The following is an 11750-nucleotide window of genomic DNA, read 5'->3' as shown; positions in this document are numbered from 1 at the left end:
ATGCTTCCGCAATCAGAGACAGATCGTGTTGTCTAGACCCCACATTCATACAAGCATTTAACATATCATCTATGCTTGGATCTCGTAATGGCCACAATACTTTCTGACAGTGAGGGTTAGCATTCTCAATAGCAAGTTGTTTGAAAATATATTCACGTGCTTTCTCATGATCAATCTGTTTCTCCAGAGCCTCATTACGTTGGTCTAAAAACTTCATAAACAGCTCGTTTGCCTCTTGTTTGATTTGGACAAAAGGCTGTCTCTGTATACCAGTGTCAGGGACAGTTTTCAAAGCCTGCAGTGCCAATTGTTTAACTTGCTGCAAGCCTGCCTGGTAAACCCTAGCTTGTGCAGCATTGGTGCCAAAATCAGCTTGACCCAGTAATACATAGGCAGTAACCACTCGCAGTGGGTCACGCGCCCTCAATGCTAAGTTTTCAGCAGCCTGGGTGCCTGCGAGCTGCCTCATTTTCGATTCCCACATAGTATATTGCATGTCCGTCATTATCAAATGAAACAATGTTTTGAAAACATTTGGGATAAATATATGAGTATCACAGACAGACTGTATCAAATGAGTTGTATATGGGGCCCCGAGTCCATGATCCATCACCGTTCACCTGCTATCTTTGTTAAGAGCATAGGAGAGACCTTCCCACTGCAGGTCTTGATCAGGCAGATACACCACCGGGAAAGCACACAATACATCTGCATTCCTCGCCCGTCTCGCTTCTCCCTTTACAGCTGCCCATATCTCATGAGGGTTTGGGGGACATAAATCAAGCTCTTTTTCCGGATCCATAGGTCCTGGGTCAAAAGGACCATCCAGGTCAGCATCAGAATTATCAGACATCAGAACCACAGGAGCAACAACAGCAGACTGATTTTTTGCCTCACAGCAGAGTCCAGCAAAGAGGGCAGGGGTATGGGAGCTGAGGGTGCCACTTCTGCCCCTGTGCTTGTGACCGACATGAACTTTTAAAGTTTCAGAAATAACTCACCAAGAGCTCAATAAAGTGGTGGCAACTTTATAATTTTTTGTAGCACAGTCACACAAATTAACACCAATTTTGTCTGAAATATCTGGGGTATAAATATTAGTGGAATTAATAGATGGATTGACTTTTGATGCCCAGAGAAGGATGCGTTTCAATTCTTCCTTGTCAACTTTTTTCCCATACTGCTTAAGAATCACAGCAAAAACTTCTAGAACATTTCCCTGCTCTTTTGTTAAAGCAGACTCCATAATTCTCAGCTGCTTATCACTGTCCTGTGAAAGGCAATCTGTACAGTTTGAATTCGCTTCCTTTCAGTGTACACCTTTGCTTACTTTCAGCAAGCAGTTTGTCTGAGCCATGCCACCGGATCAACAACTAGCCGCATTTCATGCCCCATGTTGGGCGTCATTTGTGGCATTTCATAACACAGACTCAAATTGATGCAGAGACTCAAATCCTCGTTTATTACCACCAAGCCCTTTTTATCCCCTTGTTCGGTACGTTCCCAACCTGCACATACATACAATGTTCAATATCATTGGCCCCTGTAAAACTCTCCAGGTAAATAGTCCAATCACAATGCTACAGATGCTCTCACAACCCCCACATCCTCTGGCCTTCAGTGACCCAGCTTATCACCCCAGGGTTTGTCAAATCACCAAGGCCTCAGAGCTCATTCCCAAACTGTTCTTCATGGAAATCTTATCACCTTCACTCCCCACACCTTAGAAAAGATGAAATGCTTAACACCTGCAGTGGGACCCAGTTCTTTATGAAGCCTCTTAGTTGCAGTGGCAAGTGAACATTTATCACTGTCCCAAATAATCTGAGGTAACAAACTGGGCAGTAAGGACTGCAAAGTAAAAGAGAACAGAATCCAAAAGCCAGCAAAAACCACAGCTCATTTCAAAATCTGTGCAAGAATTTTTGCATAGCGTTTACTGAGATGGAGACTCACCGTGGGGTTTTATAACCACCTTTAACAGAACTATCAGACTACTGCTGAAACACTATTCTGCCCTTCTTCATCCCTGTAGTGCACCAGTACTTGCTACCCTTGCTTCACCATTAACAACTCTTCAGCCAGTTGTTAAAGGAATGAGCAGCAGTGTGGGAGGGAGGGCCTGCCCCCTCTCTGTGGCGACACAGCTAGACTGGCCTAAGCCGGCTTTGAAAATGTACCCTTAACTTCTGCTAGGCAGTATGAAAAATAGCAGTAATATTGAAGTAAGCACATAATATTTTCCAGTGTTTAGTTCTACTCTAAAAAGAAAATCCTTATGATTTTCCTTTTCCTTTTCATGGGACATAACATTTTTGCAATCTCAATACAGATTTCATGTGAAATTTTGGTTCTGAACTTACTGTTTCTTATATTTTTTTAACATCCTACTGTCTATGGAATTATCATATCATCAAAGGGAGCATTCCTGACACCAGACAAAGCCTACTGTGAAGGAAAACAAACGTCTGTAGATTCAGAGTCACCACCTACAGTCATATCTTGCACATACTTATCACCTGGTTCCAGAGTGAGCCTGAGTTTGGTCTTGGTTCTGATGCTCTGTGAAGTCTGGCTCAGCTCACAACTGCTTTAGCTTGTTGAACACACAGTCTTGAGAATGTTTTCCTAAGAAATCCTCTGGTCTGACAGCTCCTCTAACCACAGACCTGAAGCTGTTCCACTCTTCCAAACCCTTAAACATTCCCATTAGTAGTAAAGTTAAGTCTTAAAAATGCAATCTCAACTCTAAAGCACAATCAGGAAATAACATGAACTCAGAAGCCACCAGGAGAAATATAAAATATTTGGCTTCTAGTTGGCTTCATTACCAAGTGGTCAACATAGCTTAAAATCAGTATTCTGTAAACAAAACACAGCCAAGTCAGCAAGACATGCTGATGAGAGATCAAAATTCTAGAATTCAAATGTAACATTAGTGGTCTCCCTTTTCTTCTAATTAGAGAACAATAATTTGTTACGTTTCATTACGATAAAGTGCAGTTCATTAAAAAGTGATGGATAGCTAAGCAATTGCTTGAACATAGTTATGCATCTTGAGGGTGAGCTCTGGCAAAAAAAAGAAGCAAACAAGCAGCCACATTCATCCTAGGATTACACTTCTCATAAACTCAGTAGCAGTAAACTTTGCCTTCCCACCACCTCATGCTGGCCATTGCAGGCACAGAAGGGATATAGCTACCCTACTCCTGCATTCATGTCTATCTGTTCCCAGGAGGAATTTCAAGATACTTCTTCTTTATGTCTTCTTTCACAATCTTTTAGCATCTTTCACAAGCAAGGGAAGATCATAGGGATAATCCATAAGCCTGAATAATTCACTCAAAACAAGGGTTTGTAACAGCATGGCATACCCACAAGAAGTTAGTTTGCCATACGGTATGGCCTGAACACTGTGCTTCAACATGAAAAGCAACATACTCTGCATTAGGTGTTTTTTCTAATTTCTTCCTTGGCAGTTGGCAAATACCACTGTCCCTCAGCAGCACTAACCAGTCAGATCCTGACTGCTACCTGAAGTCCTTTTGGCTCCTTTCCCTCCACAAACTGAAATAAAAACCAATTTCGCAACTGTGTTTACCATTTTCTTGCTGCCACACTGATGTTTATAAAGCATTTTCTACAAAGGGGATATCAAAATATGCCCAGTCTGTTGTCCAGGAATCAACAATATCTCTGATGGGAACTAATTTGTGAAATGTATTGCATCTCTAGAAAACTTGTTTCCTGTCACAAATGAACATAAGGAGAAAAAAACCTGCTGGATAGTGGGAAAAAAATGTGCCTTTCAGCTTTGGCACTGCAAACTTTTTCCATCTTTCAGGCAAAAGAGAGACAGATTTATTAATTAAAGTCTGATCTCTATTGGTCATAAAACAGAAACCATCAGGCACAATTCAGCATGGCTGTTTTCCAGGCTTCTCTTTCCCATTGATAACATTCAGGGAAACATATGTTAACATCACAGAACAGGTGCTTATTTCAAACTGGGAAACTACTTATTCTCAAACTACTATTCTCAAGTAAATATGTATTTAAGTTTTATATACTTAAGACTTAGTAGAAAGTAACCATAATTGGGGTTTTTAAGGTTTCACAACCTCTGTTTTCCTAATGGCTGCCCAAAGAATGTTTCTAAATCAATAAACATTTGGACAATGCACATTTCCTGTCAATGAATTAAAAAAAACACTATTTTTATCTAATATTTGGATACCTTGCAAGGTAGAATGGACAAAGAACTGAGACAGGCACATAGAGAAACAGAGGAAATTAGCAACATTTGAAATTAAGCAACTGTTAAAAATAATCATGTAGGTGAGTTGCAGAACTAGTTCCAAGAGGAAGCATCTAAGTGTATGGCAAGACTATTTCCTTGCAGAATTTACTGTTGAGTTTCTTCCATTTCTTTCACACACTCTTTTGATATTTTGGTATTAGCAAAATCTTGAAGGAGAGAGAAGCTAAGTGACAGACAGCAGCAGTGAAGGTTGTTTTGAAATATCCTTGCTGCGTGAGAATGTTTGTTCCCATAGGAACTGCTCCTTCCCATAATTTTCCATAAAAATTCTTTAAGTCAAGGCAGACACAACCAGGATGGAAGTGGGAGGACAAAAAGGTTTATTCTGCCTGCTGAAAACTTCCATGTGCTAGCAAGTAATTTCCCCAGTCACCAGACCTTCAAGCCAAGCTGTCCCACAAGGTCACAAGAAAGGTGATACTGCTTATTGCACTTTTCAGTCCACCCTGCCTGTGAAATACGAGCTCACTCCTCTAATTGAGATAACAGGGTTTTATCGAGGGACAAAGTCAATAAAGCAAAAGCGCTGGGTGCATGACCGTAGCCAGAGGCACACCGATTAGCAGTTGTTACAGGTTTATATACTTTCACTATTGCATTAGCCATATACATATTCATAATTCCCGCATATAGGCGGGGAATATCATAACTAGCTCCAGGAACTTATTATCATAAGTCTCCTCCTCTTGGCGTCTGCTCACTGCTCTCCAGTAGTCGTGGGCAGGGGTCTTGAGGATGAAGTAAGCAGTCTTCCTTATGTGGGCAGGGGTCTTCAAGATGAAGTAAGCAGTCTTCCTTATGGTGTACGTTTCACCTTTGGCACAGTTGGATGCCCCAGTAATCACAAAACTAGCTGAAACCGGCCATATCTGTAATTTTTCTGATAGCTGGCAAAGATTTAGAGTATTGTGACCTTTGTACAAAATTTATTGCAAGAAAAACAGGACAGGCAGACAAGCAGCATCCAAAGCTAGCAGATGTTCCAGAGGCACTGTCTCCAAACTAACTGATAAGTAGAAGGATGGTGTGAAAAAAATCACTCATGTTTAGTGGGGTCACTAAATCCTGCTATCTCACCACAGACTTACAACATAAACATTGTTCTTTATCTTCAACCTAAGTTAAGCTAAAAGTACTTTAACCCTATGTTTTCCAGACACTAGCTTTCCTCACATCAAGTCCCCCCACTCCCCCTTTTCTTTTACCTTTACAAATTCTTTTGCTATGTGACTCCATTTTGCTCAAGAGTTCTGGCCATTTTCAACTTGTTGTCTAATCTTGTGTCCTTAGCAAGCTGTTTCTATTATTATGAACTCATACAATTATGTCCACATAGCAACATCTATGATATGTGAAAGCCAATACATTTATGTGTTTATCACACCACCTGTCCAAGTGTCTTACAGCATCCACTGAAAGATACAATGGTACAGGTATTCCACAGGTCTGTTGCCCTGCTGTGACCAACAGGTGAAGGCCAATAGGAATACACGCATTAAATCAAATCTGGTTCAAGACCTTGCCCAAGCTGTAGCTCTCCTGTTCATTATTTCCCTATTAATGTAGAGATAAAGCTGTACAAATGCTTGGCCTGTGAGCTACAGTACAGGTATCCTGACTATGCTATGTTCCACTTGTAGAAGATACTTAAAGTATAGCTGAGATCATAAACAAAATGGAGCACCTCCACTGCAAGATCACCCCTACTGTGATGCTTTCAATGTAGAAATGTTGATTGAGTAATAGCCTCTAAGTACAGGAAAAGCTATGGAGAATACTGGAATGTGTGTACATTGTTTCCCCAAAAGCATCAAGCGCCTGCCTTTTTACAAAAGGAGAGACAAAACAGATGCCCACAGAAAGAAAGCATCAGCTTTTCAAAGCCAGGACACACACAAAAATATACCTCTTCATAACTGTATAAGGATGTTCCAAGATCAGTGGAAGTTTCTAAAGGCTATCAGCACACAGATGGATTATTTACACGTAATATTATGACAGATACTGATTCGGAGAAAACTCCAGGAACAAACTTGCCAACAAAGTTTCAAGTTGACAAGCAGGTATTCTTTATTGTGGCACCGGGAGACAGGGGGGATAGCTCCTCCTAATGCGTATCACCGTATTGCTACACAGGCCATCCTTATATAGCCACTGGGCATACATACATATTTATGAGGCTACACATGAATCACATAATTTTCCAGAAAGTTTCCCACATGCATACAAAAATGTGATGGTGGTCTTTGAGGGTCATTTACTTCTCCCAACAATCTTCATAACTTCTGGCAGTCAATTTAATTAACCAGCTTAATTAACATTACAGACATAGCAATCATCCTGTCCTTCTACTTATCAGTTAGTTTAACTGTGCTCATCCTGAACATCTGCTAGTTCCAGATACTCCCCACCCCAGGTCCTGTTTCTCTATTCTGTACTATTCTTTTTGTACTAAAAACTATGTCAACCACCTTCAACCACCACAGTTATTTTCCATTACAAAGTCATAAAACTTAACATTACTTAGAACTGATAACGTTTTGTGCTTTAGCGCCTCGTCTCAATACACATAAGGATTGACATCAGGATGCACAGTCACTCACAAACACATGATACCGGGATAAACTCCACAACTAGTTAAAGTTGTAAAGTAGGTATGCTTTATTCAGCACTGAGGCGCATGGGGGATCGTTCCTCCAAAGGTATGCGCGTTTTTCTTCTGTTACTCAGTTTGTTCATGTTACATATAATGATTATAAAAACATGAGATTGCTTCATGCCTAATACATATGCAAAACCTATTTCTGTCTAGTAGTGTAATTGTTTTCTGGCATTCGTCCCATTGATGCGCTTGTTCAATGCCTCCTGGTGGTGGTTTTTAGGGGGTCATGAGGATGAAGGCCTGTAGTTTCTCTTCATCACTGCGAGTAACCTCTGGCTTTCACACAGAATCAATAGGGTTTCGGCTCCTAACCAAATCTTGGGTTCAGTACAAGCCGGTTTTATGTATCTTAAAGCAGGAACTTGTCAAGCTTGCACATTTTATTACTCTGGTTATTTCTTTTTGTTTCATTTCTTTCTATGGTTACTGTTTAAACAAGAATGTCTTTTAAGTGTACGCTATACAAGTTATGAATCTTATCTATTACTATTTTGCATAGTAGCTGTAACTCCTATAATTTGCTTCACAATTTTAGCAACTTTAACTCCTACGGTTCTGTGTTGCCAAGCACAATGACTGCTTAAGCAAGCAATGTGATAAACGTTAAGCAGGCACAATGTTAACCCTTTATTCCCAGATATCACATACTTATGCGGAAAAACTATCAGGATAGGCACAGACACACAGGAAACGACAGAGAGACGCAGACAAAAAAAAAAAAAAAAAAAAAAAAAGCATGCAGAGAAATCTGCAGCAACAGGCAGTTCCTTCTTCCAGTTGTTTCCTCACCACTGGGTACTGATGAGGGAGGGACTCAAGACAGATGAACTCGCCCTTTCTTCCTCTTCTGTTTTTGAGAGATAAAAACTCGGTCGGTCACTGTTTTGCAAATACTTTCCCCATTCTGGAAAAAATCTTAAAGAAAGCCTGGGTATCTTTTTTAAAGAGGCCAAAAACCGACCAGAGAACCCGCCACCCACCGTGGCCGTGACACGGGAGGAGAGCGGTGACTTCCTGAGCTGGGGTTAACGCCGATACGAGATGGAGGTTATGCAGTAACGGCCGAACCCGGCAAACCGCCACAAGATGGCAATGGCAGCCGCACCTCTGTCTCCGTGCCCAGAGCCTGCAGAGGCTCTTGTCACCCACAGGTGCGGGTGTCCGGCGGCTCGGGAGACCCCCATGCACGCTGGCAACGAGCTTGTGGGAGGGGGCCAAAGCCCCGATGCCACGCAGACGTCCTTCCACGCCCGCGGCTCAGACGGCGAGCGTTGTGAGGGGCGAGAAGGTCTCAGGAGAGGGAAGGGGGGGGGGGGGGGGGGGAAATGGCCTCTACTGTTGATGGACGGAGCAGAGGGAGAGCCTGCTGGGGGTGGGGGGACGGGGACACGCAGCTCTTCAGCAGGCTCAGGGAAAGAGTACTCGTCCGCAGGACGGTGTAAAGCCATATGAACGCTGGCAAGCGGGCTGAGCTGGGAATTTTCAGGAAGCATAAGCTGATAAAAAGAGAAGGGGATAGCAGCAGGAGGGAAGAAACCCAAAAGTTAATTTGAGCCTTGTCAGATGTTCTAGTTTGGCCAAGAAAAGTCCACTTTCAGCAGTCTGGTTTTCTTCAGCAGATTTTTGCCATAAGTTGTCCAGAGCAACTTTCCTGGCATTCCTTACAGCAACTGATTTCCAACTCCTTAGCACAAGAAAAAATAGGTTCTGGTGACTGTAATTTAATCTTTCTTCCTTCAGTAGTCCTCGGTATATTATGTGATACAAGACACCATTAGAAAACATTTAGAATTGAAATAAAGGTAGCAGCTTCATAAAGTATGACAAAAAAGAATGGATGGACTTTGGTCAGATTGTTCAGAAATAATGGAAAAAAGTGAATATGTTCATTAGTAAGAAATAAGCACACTTCTTCACAAATAATTTAGTATTGGTAATAGCCTAATTACCTTATGTAGATTAAGAATATTCTAGTTAGTGATAATACACAGGAGGAGTGTGCCGAGAAATAGTGCTCCTGGCTACAGAGACACAGCCTAGAACATCAGCATACATAACAACCTACAGCAGCGAACTCCACAGCCTCCTTACCCAGCCTTGGGTTAAATATCAGCTTGTACTTGTCTTGAACATGCCACAGTCACCACCTTTTACTGTCATTCTTTGTGTGTTCTTTTGTTCATTATTTACTTGTGATTGCTTGTGTTGGAGATCTTAAGTAAAATATTTTAATCTATTGACTGTGAGAGGTCCCAGTTTCTCTGAATTCTTGCAATTCACATTGCATGTGCAGGGACACAGGCCCCAGACCAAACTCTGGTTCGTGCCATCAGACTGAAACACATCCCTTGTTGTATAACGTGACCCAGAAGGAGCATCCTACTATTGTATGGGCCCTGCCAGATTACGTAAAGGTGACACACTATCTGCGCTTACGTCTGTGACCTGATGCAGGTGGCATCACACTGTAACATAAGAAGGGGAAGAGGCTCTTTACATCCCATGTCCTTTTTTCACTTTGATCACCTTAGTACAAGGCATTCCTAGAAACTCAGCAGCAGCCTTCATCTGTCATCAGTATTAGCAGGAATTTCAGGAAATATATGGTGGAAATAACGACCTCAGATTTGCTGGTGTGGAAATAATTTGGGGGCCAATTTGGAGGCATTTTGCCCCCGAATGTCAGAAGTTATAAAGTGCAAAGTTTCAGGATGACTTGAACGTAAGTGAATTTAAATAGCAGGTATGAAATACCAGTTTGCTTTCCTTCCACTTGGTTAGTCTGGAGTGGTCACATTTAAAAGCTTTTCCAATACAAACAGTAAACAAAGTTTTGTTTTACAGGGAGTGTGGGTCTGCCAAGTCTTAATTACAGCCTGTTCTAGATCCACAGAGTTCAGGAAAATGCCATAGAAAGGAAGGTGATGAACTTGTTAGGTATGTGAGGGTCAGTCCCTAGTATGTGGACTTGGAGAAAAGAAAGAAAATCTTTTATGCTTGGGAAATGCAGAGATACTCTGTCAACAGAGCTGGAAGGAGTATGGTTAATACCGTTCGGTTGGGGGAAAGTCTGTGTAAACTCTGGCTGAGACATTTCCAGAAGTATGAGCTAACTGAGACTTGACCTTGAGTCCAAGTCAAAAATTAGGTTAAATTTTAGGAGACTTGCATTTATGCCTCTTTCTGAATAAACATTGAGTTGATAAAAACTTGTAGCAGAGCATTGGGTTTCACAGGCTTAGAGACCTGGCATCTTAAGACTTGCTACAGAACCCTCTCTGCTATTTCTGAAGTTGGTATTTTTTCTTTCTGTAACAAAGGAGGCGGACATGAATGGCAACATGCAGCTGTTATCAATGCACAACATTATGTAACTCACTTGGGTTTGATTGCTCCTGAAGAGTGTGACCCTCCTGCAGCAGGAGGTGTCGCTCATTCGCAGTGTAGGCAGACTCTCATGCTCAGGCTTTCAAAGTTACAGTCAGCAGCTTCAGTCAACACCCCACAAGTCCAGCCCCATGAGCTACTCGCAAACACACCGTGTCTATATGCGCTCATGGATTACTGGGTATGTGGATGGTTTCCACTAATGGCAATAATGGGGGATTTTATTCATAACTCTTTTTTTAAAAAATCACACTGAAAGTACATATGATAGCATCCCTGTGTGCATTATGTGAGTCTCACCCCACTGCACCAAGAGAAAGCTGAACAAGAGGCAAGAAACTCAGGGCTCTAAAATCACAGTTTGTGAAATGTCAAGGAAAAATAAACTGATTCTGATTGTTTTCCTGGAAAGCTATTTCTCTCTCTTTGCTATTCACAAGCCTTCTTTTACCTCTTTGCTTTTCAGGCTATAGATGAAGGTATTCAGCAATAGAGAAAAGGATGGTTGAAAGGATACAGAGTCCAGCACATCACAATTCAATGCAACAGAGAGACAGGGTCAATTATTAAACCAGCTGCTTTCTGCAGCCTGCAGCGTTTTCAGCATTTTGTAAGGAAAGTTGTTTGAAAGGCTACTTTATCTCCTGCAGCATTAAATGAACATACCTGCTTTTGCATTTTTTATCATGTTTGTAGTTGAAAGCATTGGGCAAACATCCACTGCTCTGTGTCTGTAGAGTTTGTACACCTTCTGTGTCAATTCCCTGATTCTGCAGAATCTTAATTCCTACCAGTATAAAACTTGTACAAGAATATGTATTAATATAAATACTTCTGCCAGAGCTAGAGTGAGGCAGGCAGCTCTATTAATACTGCTAAATATTTTTCCTTATTAAACACTAGATCAGCAATGCTCTGATATGAAGCTTTATCTATAGGAGGAAAATGTAGGACTTAGATTGTACCTTGTCATCTAGAGTCAGTCTGAAAGTACAGCTATGCAAATTGAATTCAAAAGCAGTCATGAAGCTTAACACCAGTGGGCAATTATTCACACTTTTGTTTACACTTTGAAAATCCTTTTTGCCTTAAATTGTCTCTTGGGGACATGTGCTTCCATGTGCTTTTACAAGACAATTTCTTACTTTCATCTTTGGCCCAGAACACAACTAGTCAAATAAAGGCTGTAACTCTTAGCAATGCCCCCAGGTAAAAAAAAAAGGGTGTTAGTATTGGCTTTGTCATCACTGAAAATAATACATTTCAATTACACTGGAAGAGCCTTCTTTTTCTAAAATTTCACACAAGCCAACAAGACAAAGGGCTAATTTCTACCATGATGCAGCTAGGATAATTAAAATTCAAATGGGAAGTACAGGT

Source organism: Lathamus discolor, chromosome 4 (genome assembly GCF_037157495.1).
Source record: "Lathamus discolor isolate bLatDis1 chromosome 4, bLatDis1.hap1, whole genome shotgun sequence".
In the NCBI taxonomy this organism is placed as follows: domain Eukaryota; kingdom Metazoa; phylum Chordata; class Aves; order Psittaciformes; family Psittacidae; genus Lathamus; species Lathamus discolor.
This window is presented reverse-complemented; position numbering follows the sequence as displayed.